At 41.0% G+C, this 9,040-nt stretch overlaps 1 pseudogene; it reads left to right on the forward strand.

Moving 5' to 3' along the window:
• The first annotated feature begins 307 nt into the window (after nt 1-307).
• Nucleotides 308-3,470, forward strand: LOC127952713 (gastrula zinc finger protein XlCGF57.1-like; annotated as a pseudogene).
• Nucleotides 3,471-9,040: the final 5,570 nt, after the last annotated feature.

Consider the following 9,040-nt stretch of genomic DNA (forward strand, 5'->3'; position numbering starts at 1 on the left):
ATTTGACATCTGACCCTATAAAAACAAATTCAGTGACTGCTATATTTTATTTTGGCAGATCAGTTCCTCCCACACTGGCATTCATCATGAGTGAAGCTCCTCCCACACTGGAATTCATCATCAGTTAAACCCCTCCCATACTGGAATTCATCATGAGTGAAGCTCCTCCCACACTGGGATTCATCATCAGTGAAGCTCCTCCCACACTGGAATTCATCATCAGTGAAGCTCCTCCCACACTGGAATTCCTCATCAGTTAAGCTCCTCCCACTGCTGTTCAGCAATAAATCCTGGGAGATTCCCATCAGTTTAAGTGAAGACAAGCCTCAGGAAGAGCTGAAATCCTCTCAGAGACTGAATTTATTAAAGAGAAAGACAGAGAGAAGATGAGAGATCCAGAGCCCTGCAGAATCAAACACACACAAGACACTGAAGAACTAACAGGTTGGTGTTTATTCTACATTCATGATTAGGGATACATAATTCTGGGAACTTTAATGTTCTATTAGCCTATGAACGGAAAATTAAATCTAGCATAATCTAGGTTAAATCTACCATATTTAATGCAATGAAAATTGACCAAGTGCATTCTTCAGTACAAGAGTGAACTGAAAAAAATAATATACATAAGCAAGACCACATATTCATAGAGCGGGATATTGATCAGTGCATCACACCGCGCAGTGACGACAGCTACAGAGAATGAGCTGAATACTTTTGGGCTGTTTAATGTATATTCTTGGCTGAAAACCCTTGTCATTGCTACTATTCATGATGGTGAAGAACTTTCAAGTTAAAAAGCTTCAAGCACGTTCATCAAATTAAGATAAAGATAAAATACATAGTTTGCAACATTGTGTTTTTCTATTTTTGTTTTAAAGCTAAAGGGATAGTTCAGCCAAAATTACTCATCCTCAGGTTGTTTCATATCTGTATAAATTCATTTGTTCTGCTGAACACAAAGGAAGATATTTGGAAGAAAGTCAGTAACCAAACAGATATTGCTCCAGATATTTTGGTTAATTTAAAGTTACTTTTGTTTTCAGAGCTGATGGAAGAGAGCGAGGAGAGTGAAGAACTGAGTGAAGTGGAGGAGGAGCATCATGACAAACCTGGAGAAAACCCTTTGAGTCGCTCAAAGAATAATAAAACCATTTTAAAGAAAGGAAAAGCCAATAAATCTTTCGCCTGCACTCAGTGTAGAAAGAGTCTCTCAACCAAACAAAGTCTTGAGCGTCACATTAGAGTTCATACCGGAGAGAAACCATTTACGTGTGATCAGTGCGGAAAGAGTTTCACATCCAAATTATATCTTGAATGTCACTGGAGAGTTCACACCGGAGAAAAGCCGTTCACCTGTGATCAGTGCGGGAAGTGTTTCACACACAAACCCTATCTCGTGTCTCACATGATCGTTCACACCGACGAGAAGCCGTTCACATGTGATCAGTGCGGGAAGAGATTTAAAACAAAAAAAACCCTTGAGCATCACAGGAGAGTTCACACTGGAGAAAAGCCGTTCATGTGTGATCAGTGTGGGAAGAGTTTCAGACAACAAGGAAACCTTAAAGGACACATGAGAGTTCACACCAGAGAGAAGCCATTCACATGTACTCAATGCGGAAATCAATTCACAGGAAGTGGAGCCCTTAAAAAACACATGACAATCCACACTGGAGAAAAAACGTTCTCATGTGATCAGTGCGGGAAGAGTTTCTCAAACAAACAATGTCTTAAGCTTCACATGAGATTGCACACTGGAGAGAAGCCATTCACGTGTAATCAGTGCGGGAAAAGTTTTACACAATCAGCACATCTTCGAGTACACATGAGAATTCATACTGGAGAGAAGCCGTACTCATGTGATATATGTGAAAAGAGATTCACACACACAAATACTCTTGAGATTCACATGAGGATCCACTCCGGAGTGAAGCCGTTTATGTGCGAACAGTGTGAAAAGATATTCTCAAACAAAAACAATCTTGAGGTTCACATGAGAGTTCACTCTGGAGAGAAGCCGTTCACGTGTGTTCAGTGCGGGAAGAGCTTCAGACAAAAAACACATCTTAATGCACACATGCAGATCCACACCGGAGAGAAGCCGTTCACATGTGATCAGTGCGGGAAGAGTTTCAGAAGCAGACCTCATCTTCATGTTCACACGAGTACCCACAACGGAGAGAAGAAACACAAGTGTGATCAGTGCGGCAAAACATTTCTTAGGTCATCAAGCCTGAAGTCACACCTGACAGTTCATACCAAGGAGAAACCACATTCCTGTTCTGTATGTGGAAAGAGTTTTTTCACAGCTGCAGAGTTTACATTTACATGAGAATATACACACTGGTGTGAGAGAGTACACTTGCTTTGAGTGTGACAAGACTTTTACTACAGCAAGACATTTAAAACTGCACCAGAGAGTTCACACTGGAGAGAAACCTCACAAGTGTTCACACTGTGACAAGAGATTCACTCACTTAGGAAATGTGGAAATACATGAGAAGACCCACAGCAGAGAGAAACCGCATACCACGTGTGATCAGTGCGGAAAGTGTTTCTCTTTTAAAAGTCATCTGAAGTGACACATGAAGATCCATACAGTGAAGTAACCACATCACTGCTGTCTATTTGTGACCAATCAGTTTATGCCATGTAGGAAACATTTTCTGGGATTGATCTCAGAATCAATCAGGATGATGGGGACCTATTAAGTTTGCTAGGATCAGTCCCAGAACATGTTCTGTGTGAACAAGAGTCCGGACCAATAGTGTAAGGGCTGTGTCGTAGAGACGCAGATGAAGTTGTGATTGTTCACCAGCATAGTGGAATGGTGCACAAGTATGTGATTAAATCAGAGAAAAACTGCATAAGGGCTGTTTCTTGAGAGATGTTGAGTGTTTAATGGGATCTTTGCGGGATGTGTATGTGAATGGTAACTTGTTATAGCACCCGATATCATTGCTCTTTTGTCTGTTTTAATTGCTTCTATTGTCCTCATTTGTAAGTCACTTTGGAAAAACGCATCTGCTAATTGACTAAATGTAAATGAATGCATGCACAGATTCTAGAAAAACACTGGCACTGGCAGGTAATAAACATGACGAAGAAACATACCATTTTGGCTTTTAGTCATTTTGAATTTTATTGTAAAATACTGTATTTCTCTAAATGCATTAGCAGTGTGGGTCATCGGCACAATGCCCTGAAGAATCTTAAAAGTTTTAATGTAAGCTGTCGTAATTACCTCAACAAACAATGTATCGTTAACCCTTTCCCTGCCAGAGCAGAATTTTCCGTGTTTCCTTGTTCTTGCAGTTGATGATCAGAGCGATATTAAGTATGTCATGAATGAGTCTAGTATCACTTGATCAAAAATAGTGTGATCATCAATAATAAACAGCATTTAAATTAAATCTGCCTAATGTTACCATGTGAAATTTGGGTCCTGGATGTGGTTAAGGACTGTGCAAGCTTTAGATATGCTGATGGAAGTTATCTAATGCTTCTTTGCTGTTATAATAGTACTGAATATGATCCAGATGTAGCATTTGATAAAAAAAAAATATTTTCTCAGCTTTTTACACAATATTTTTTTTTTAATGAAACCTACCCACATTCACATATTTATAAAAAAAGAATGTTTGATGATTTAATAAAACTGTTTCTTTTGTTTACAAGTAGAGGGTCTGTTCTTTATTTTGATATATTGCATGTTCAGATATTTATACAACAAAATATTCTGGGGACCATGACATTTTGTGAAAATACTCAAAATTTGTTGTGGTGGATGTTTTTTTTTTTTTTTTCAAAAGAGTTAAAATAATCCAAGACACAAGCTTCAATATTTTCTTTTTTTTTTTTTTTAATAAAAAAAGCTTTTAAACAATAGCTTGGTCGAGCTGCAAGCCATGAGATTGGGGAATCTCAATCTTCTTTCACAAACTTAAGAGAGTGACATTTATGTGGAAATCAGAGATGAATGTGATGATATTACTTTATTTTGAATTATGTTTGTATTCTTGAGTGTGATTTTGAATTGTGTTTGTATCTGTGAGGTGATTAAGGGTCTGACTTATGTCAGGAATGCAATAACAGTGTTTATTCGTTTAGCCCGGCTTCCAGAACAAATATAATGTTAAGTGTGTAGTGAAAGTATAACCAGTAGAAATGAATTTTTATGTTTTAGTGATCAATGAATGATAAAAAGGGGGAAATTGTGGTGGAAAAATTAATTTAACATTGCTTCTGTATGCATGTACATGCATGTGTTTTCTTAAAATCACTGTGTAGGTTCAGAAGGGTGACACCTGGGGGGAAACAGATGTCTGAGAATGATCTGAGAGGGTCTCAACCTTGCAGGGCTCAGACTCAGAACTAGGAGTGTCTTTGGGGAAGGTACCTTTCATAACTTGCTGGCGCCGATACAGGATGGCTGCCTCCGTGACGTGCTCTGCATATGTTTTTGTTAGTTTGTCCTGTCTTTAGTTATATTCCTGCCATCAGTTTCACCAGGGATGAACTGCTGAACATTCGGCAGAACGCACCACAAGATGTTTTTCTAGATTTCAATTATTCAGACGTTTTAGTGAACGTTGTTATCGGAGGAGCGGCGGCGCTGATCAAACGCTTCAGGACGCGCAGATGGGGGAAGCGAGCGGGAGCGCTTGTCAGACTCAGGAAGCGCGGATTTCGAACGCCGTTGCCTAGCACCCATCTGGCAAATCTCCGCTCTCTACCCAACAAAACAGACGAACTCCTCCTGCTTTCTCGGACAAATAAGGATTTCACACACTCTGCTGCTCTGTGTTTCACGGAAACCTGGCTGAATGACACCATACCGGACAGCGCGCTCCATCTGCCGGACTTTCAGCTGTTTATAGCGGATCGCGACGCAGAATCAATGGGGAAATCGCGTGGTGGCGGGACATGCTTTTACATCAATGAATGCTGGTGTACAGATGTATCTGTGTTAAAGAAGACGTGCTGCTCAAATCTCGAAACACTCTTCATTAACTGCAAGCCGTTCTATTCGCCGCGGGAGTTTCACTCGTTCATTCTGGTGAGTGTTTACATCCATCCGCAAGCGCACGTGAGCTCAGCTTTACAGAAACTCGCTGATCAGATTACAGAGACAGAACAACAACACCCTGACTCTGTTTTAATCATTCTCGGGGACTTTAATAAAGCCAATCTGTCCCGTGAACTGCCAAAATACAGACAGCATGTTACATGTCCCACAAGAGACAGTAATATATTGAATCATTGTTACACCACAATAAAGGATGCATTTCAATCTGTTCCACGAGCAGCTTTGGGACGTTCTGATCACCTTCTGGTTCATCTTATACCGTCCTACAGGCAGAAACTAAAATCAGCTAAACCTGTATCAAGGACTGTAAAAAGATGGACTAATGAAGCAGAGCAGGATTTACAATCTTGTTTTGACCTCACTGATTGGAGTGTTTTTGAAGCTGCTGCCACCGATCTGGACGAACTCACAGAGCCCGTAACCTCATATATCAGTTTCTGTGAGGATATGTGTATTCCTACAAAGACTCAACTAATTTACAATAATGACAAACCGTGGTTCACTGCAAAACTCAGACAGCTCCGTCAGGCCAAAGAAGATGCTTACGTGAAGGGGGACAATGTCTTGTATAAACAGGCTAAATACAAACTGGAAAAAGAGATCAAAGTGGCAAAGAGGAATTATTCTGTAAAAATAAGGACTCCAACGACTCCGCATCAGTGTGGAAAAGTCTAAAGAAAAGATCACCAATTACAAGACACCAACCCCCCAGCACTGTGGAGAATCAATGACTGGCAGACGATCTGAACGAGTTTTACTGCAGGTTTGAAAGAACACCCATCACCTGCCCTGAATGCCTCCCCTCACAACCGTTCACAGCATTAACAGCTCCTGCAACCCATCCTGAACACCTCTCCTATCACGCACTCTTACCATTCACACCTCCTGCATCCCCCCTCTCCCCCACACCTACAATTCAGATCAGTGAGGATGCGGTGCACCAGGTCCAATCAGGTGTGATTGGCCTCTTGTGTTGCCCACCCTAGTGTGAAACTCATTTGCATACAATGGAGTACAAAGTTAAGCAGTGTCTTTAACATTTCACCCATGCAATATTTCTTTACCAAACCTCTTTCGAACTATTACCAAGCTCATGGGGAGTAAAAAGAGTCCAAGGTAAGATAGGAAGAGAACCAAGACGATGCAGCACCTGAAACACCTATCTCTGAAAGGCGAGAGAACATTAACTTGTGACAGACAGTATCAATTACTGAGCAAAGGTCAAGTAATAGAAGAATGGAAAGATTACCTCAGTCACTGGAAAGTAAGAGATCATTGACCACCTTTACAAAACGGTTTCATTACTGTGATGTTTCAATCTGGTTACCGCTAACGTCAAACTGTTCATTGAGAGCAAGAACAGACTGTTGCTGAGGCTGTGTCCACATGAAGCCAGAGCTTTCCCTATCCTTATTTTGCCCTCATCTCAAGAAATATCTGTGTTGATACGAAAGCATGAAACCAGCACAAAACGATGTAGTATACATGCCAGAACAACACAGAGATACACTAAAAACAGAGAAGACGACATGGAGCATGAGCATAAACTTTGCACACTGTATTTAAACAAAAATGGAACACTTATTAACTATCATTAACACAATTAATCTGTGTTAATGTTAGTTAATAAAAAGACAACTCAGAGTTCACAGTTTGTTCATGTTTTTGTTGCTGTTCAGTGGTTCTTGAAAAAATGTTGATTCTATGCATTTCTCTAGACATCTACGAAACAAAGCCAATCTATAGTCATGAAGAGCTTCTAAATGTTGGTTTAAGTTGCCAAATACAGAACTTTAATCAGACCCCCACTGGATTAAACAGACCCTCTGACTCTCCATGGATGACTCTGCCGAGTTGAAGATATTGGCAAAGAAGAGAATGGAAACAAAAGAGGGGATGCCGAGCTGGTTGCGACGGGTGTATTTGATGAATGAATGAATGAATGAATTCTTTATTTGCCATTGTGATAAATAACAATGAAATAACATTATTAACTCCCACAATACATATGTGATAGTCCATAAAGTGCGAACTGTTATATCGCTAGTCCACAGGGAATAAAGATTATTGTTTTTAAGAATACTAGTTCAACAGTCTCACTGTACTGAGATAAAACCTGTGGGCCAATCTGGTGGTTCTTGCTTTGAAGGCCCGGTTTTGTCTCCCCGAGGGGAGCAGGTCAAACAGGTGGTGCGCTGGGTGCGATTGATCTTGCAGGATGTAATGCACTTTCCGCAGGCAGTGGGTGGTGTGGAGAGTGTTAGTCTCCAGGAGGTTAGTTCCGATGATATTTCCTGCTGTCCTCACCATCCTCTGGAGTGCCTGCTGTTTGGACTTAGTGCAGCTGGAAAACCACACCTACAATTCATAGGTCAGCACACTCTCAAGTGCAGTGGTAGAAATTTACTAGGAGCTGCTTAGGGAGTTTAGCTCTTCTCAGCTTCCTCAGGTAGAAGAGGTGTTGCTGTGCCTTTCCCACAGCTGAGGTGGTGTTAATGCCCCAGGACAGGTCCTCAGTAACAGTCAGTCCCAGGAACTTAAAGCTAAGAACTCGCTGTACCTCATCACTTCCAATGAAAAGTGCAGTGTGATTAAGTTGTCCTTTTATCCCAAAATCCACAATTACTCCCTTAGTCTTCTTGGTGTTAAGGACTAGGTTATTCTCCTTACACCATGTTGCCAGGTGTTCAACTTACTTTCTGTATGCAGTCTCATCATTATTGGTGATAAGTCCTAGCACTGTAGTATCATCTGCAAATGTAACAGTGAAATTAGATGACAAGGAGGCTAGGCAGTCATGAGTAAAAAGCTTGTAAAGTACTTGACTGAGCACACATCCTTGAGGGGCTCTGGTGTTAATAACTAAAGTGGATGAAGCATGCCCACCAACTCTCACATGCTTGCTGCAAGGGATTGGTTAGAAAGTCCATAATCCAATTGCACAGAGATGTGTTTAATCCTAGTAAATGCAGTTTTGGTATACGTTTGTTTGTATTAAAGGCTGAACTGAAATCAACAAAGAGTAGCCTCTCATAGGTGTTCTTGTGTTCTAGATGCTGAAGCAGGGTGTAGAGCGCAATAGCAATGGCATCTTCTGTTAACCTGTTTTCCCTATAAGCAAATTGATACTGATCCAGTGTGGGTGGTATGGCATTTTTGATGTTATTCATCACCAGTTTTCCAAACATTTTGCCAGTATTGGTGTAAGCGCCACAGGCCTGTAACCATTCAGGCATACTATCCTAGATGTTGTAGGTACTGGAACTAGTGTGGCTGTTTTAAGGCATGTTGGGACCCAGGGTGAGGACAGTGAGATGTTAAAGATTGTGGTGAAAATTTCTGCCAAATGTCCCGCACAATGCTTAAGCACCTTCCCCAGTACAACTCCGGGCCGACCACTTTCCTGGGGTTGATGTAGCGCAGAAAGATTCTCCCCTCATGTTTGGTCAGAACTGGGGCAGTGTCACTGGAGGGCATCAAAGGTTTTATCGGTTCATTATCGTCGCGAGTATAGAACAAATTTAAGTCCTTAGCTAATGTGGCACAAATATCTGCTGAGGGAGATTTGTTCTTCTTATAGTCCATTATTGCCCTGATGACCTCCCACCTGTATTGAAAGTGTAACAAAGGCCCCAGGCTGGACCATCAGTCAAGATAAAACACATCCTTGTCACCACCTGTTTGTTCTGCTGCTCTCGGGAAAACGCTACAGAGCACTTTAAGACTGAGAGACCATTTCTATCCCAGAGCAAGAATCAAACTGAACGAGCACTTTCTCTCTGCTGCCATATGAGCATTTCCTATTAATAACTGATACACTGTAATGTTGTATTTATTTGTCAATATCTAATGTATAATTAAAAACATCACTTATGAGTATGGGTTTGAGTATGAAAATATTCAGGTACTGCACAGCAGAATTTCCGTTGCAATTCTTGTACAATGACA

This window comes from Carassius gibelio, chromosome B3, assembly GCF_023724105.1.
Source record: "Carassius gibelio isolate Cgi1373 ecotype wild population from Czech Republic chromosome B3, carGib1.2-hapl.c, whole genome shotgun sequence".
NCBI classification, from domain to species: Eukaryota; Metazoa; Chordata; class Actinopteri; order Cypriniformes; family Cyprinidae; genus Carassius; species Carassius gibelio.